The sequence below is a fragment of the Charadrius vociferus genome, unplaced genomic scaffold (genome assembly GCF_000708025.1).
Source record: "Charadrius vociferus isolate BGI_N301 unplaced genomic scaffold, ASM70802v2 scaffold324, whole genome shotgun sequence".
NCBI lineage: Eukaryota > Metazoa > Chordata > Aves > Charadriiformes > Charadriidae > Charadrius > Charadrius vociferus.
The window spans coordinates 2,090,776-2,093,995 of record NW_009648041.1 but is presented as its reverse complement, the minus strand read 5'-3'; positions in this window follow the sequence as shown (position 1 = coordinate 2,093,995).

Sequence of the window (3,220 nt, the reverse complement as noted above, 5' to 3'; positions counted from 1 at the left end):
TGGCTTTTGCTGGCTGCGTCCGGGTGTCTCCGTTTCCGCTTGAGCAGCGAGCTGTGCGTTAGCTTTGATGCATCTACTGGGTTGTGACTTTTTTTTTTCTTAATTATTTTTTTGAACGAGGAGCTGGAGTTAGATTATAAATATGCCTCTCCCCCCCTCTTTTCCCCTCCACCCCAGACGGCTTTTGGGAATGTGTCTTTCCTACGGTAGTGATGCTCTGGCCCAGGGCAGGACTCGGGAGCCTGCAGGATGCACTGCAGCCATCGTGGTCCTCGGGCAGGGATATTCCCTGCAAGGCAGCGGTGCCGTAGTTAGCCCTGAGTCCAATAGGTGGGTACGGCCTTCTGGTGCTGCCGTTTGGTAATGGTGACAGGGAAAGAAAATCAGGGCTGTAAAATGCTCGTAGCTGTAACACAGGGCTGCGTTGCCCTTCCCCACTAAAATGGGACAGCTCTGCCACATTGTACAAAATCAGGCTGCGCACGCTTGAGCGTAGTAACTGAAAACCACTGAATATATTGAATAAATCTTTTGGTTTGGTGCACATGCTGGTCATTCAGAAATTGAAGTCTAGACTGTGGTATGTAAGTATTTTTCAAGCTTATGTGAAACACTGGTACTCGCTGACAGCCACGACTCCTGGTTTTTGGCTGCGTGCTGTGTGGGGATGAGTTAGTTCTATCAAGAGCTGGATTTCTTGATAAAAGTCGCTGTGGCCCCAGCAGCTGTGTTGTGTGCTCCCCCGTATGTTGTGTTGCTGTGGGGTCACATACGACTCAGCTGTGCCCTGCTCACTCTTCACCCCGTGTTTCCTTAGGCTACAGCCCTCCTCTGAGTTTGCCCACCCTTTGAGCAGAAGCGTGCTGACGCTGCAATGGGGACATCTCTAGGAGACACGGACCGCCAGGTGGGGGTGAACTGGAGATGTCTTTGCCTGTTTGCACATCATGGAACGTGTGGCCGTGACGTTTTACAGGGGATCGATGGCAGAGGACAGAGACAGCAATTAGAGGCAGGATTTGGTGTGAACTAGGTGGAGTGAGATGGACAGAAGTTGTTGCCCAGTCTGATGACGGTGTCTTGTGTGACGCTGGGCCGGCGGTGGCTTCTCTGGGCGGGTGGATGGGATACCTACCAGTTCTCACTTTGCCAAAGCCATGCAACAAGCAGGAACATGCAGAGTACCATGAAGTTCTTCCTTACTGCTTTTGGCCTATAAAGCAATATTTAACTCTTGCAACCTGTAAAAGCAAAAAGAAGGTACCTAAGGAAAGCACAAAGCACAAAATAATGCACTTACATTTATGTTGTTTGACATAAAATGCACTGGGGGGGAAGCTGATGTTGATAATAGTATAAATACCTATATTTCTTGAAAAAGTGACATTAATTACTGCCTCTTGCTATGATGCTTGGTACTGTAATGTTGATATTCATCTGCTGTTGACTGCAGCAATAATTCGTGTATGGTCCATAGCACTGTAAATTATGGATCAATATTAATGTATCCAATGAAATAATTTGAACTGTTGTTCTTGATAGATGGATTAAAGCATTTGGTTTTTCACATACGTCTGTGTAAGCCACTCGTTTCCGTGTAAGTGAATCTTGTTTTTCTGTGCAGTGGAAGTCCCAGCAGTGCTCCTGTGTTTGTGACTTGGTAGTGGATGTGTCCACATTCCTGACCTGGTGTCGCTCAGAGCTGTCCAGTTGTGTTTGTTTTGCAGTAGCATCAGGGGGACAGAGCTATGGATTGGGCCCCTCTTGGGCTTTGCCGATACCCACCAAAGCGAGTAGACCCAAAGCTTACGGTCCAGCGTGAGGAACAAAACAGGTGGCCATGGAAAAATGTCACTGCCTCTCTCCCCTCCAGTGGGCTCTTGCCCTTTCGCCTCTCTCCCTTCTCAAAGGGGTCTCTGCCAAAACCACCCCGGGCTGTGTTGCCTATCGCCTCCCACTGGTGCCCTGTGTCAGGCGTGGGCTCAGTGAGACCTTGGGTACCTGCTCATCTTTGCCCTGCTGTCACTCCTGCACGGGCACATACCCCCAGCAGTCCTACACAGGAGCGCCTCACCACCTTCTCTAGCTGACCTGCGTGCGGAGAGGTCCCAGTCCCGGCTCTGCTCGTCCCTGGGTCCCTCCTGAACCCTCCACTCACCCAGCATGCCAACATCTGCTCCAGGGTTGTGCTGGGACCTGCAGCCGGTGCCGGGTAGGAACCAGCTGGGGTCTTGTTTTGTCTTCATTATTTTTCCCTGTCTCTCTGTTGCTTTCATCCCTTCTGGTGGTGTTCCGTGACAGGCTGTCGCTTAATGTGCTCACAGCGTGGAGTCCTCGCCGTCCCTTGTGGACATTGCTGCAGCAGCAGTGGTGGTCAGTGCGCATCATCTCATGGGTTTTGAGCCCTGAATACAAACGAGAAGTTTTGAATTTGGCCTGTCTTGAAGATTTGACACCAATGAGGAGTAGAAAATATTTAATTCAGTTGCAATTACAAATTACCAGCTGTCCTGCATCACTCCGTTTAAAAACCAACCAAACAAAAAACGCTGCGCAAAGCTACTTGACTCCAGTAGGAGTACAGTAGAAAAGCCCTGCTCCTTCTTTGTAGAAGACAATGAAGATTGTGGGTGTTTCCAGCAGGCTTCGTAATGCTATTTCTTTAGAAATCCACGGTATTGGAATGCAGCATTGTAGTATTGAAACAGGAAATCTATTTATCAGCAGTTAGGATATCATTTCTAATATAAGTTTTGAGTTTTTAGATGTATTTTGGCTTTCCTGTTGGTGGCCTGTTGTGCTCGCGCTGTTTTTTTGGGAGTGCGTTTCTTGCTGTCGGTGGGAGCAGCTCCAGGTTTTGGCTGAATTGCAGAACTGGGGAGGAGCAGGGAGAAAATCCGTCGTGGGGGTAACGGCTGTAAAGCGTTCGCTGAGTGTGCATCACCAAAGAGGTGGTAGCGGGTCTGCTCAGGAGCCTTTTAGCTCTTGTGGGCAAGTCTGAAAAATCCTCTGTGGGGTCAGAAAGTGGATGTTAAAAATAAGGCTGCCGACGCCTGGTGGGGGCTGGTTTGCCGGCGAGCCCCGTGGCCGGGCTGCGGGATGCCGTGGGGGCTCGGCTGCGCGGTGCGGTGGGACGGCAGGACCCTGCCACCGTGTCCTGCTTTCCTCCCCAAGCGACACAGCGGGGGGCTGCGCACGTCCCCGGGCCGGGAAGGGGACG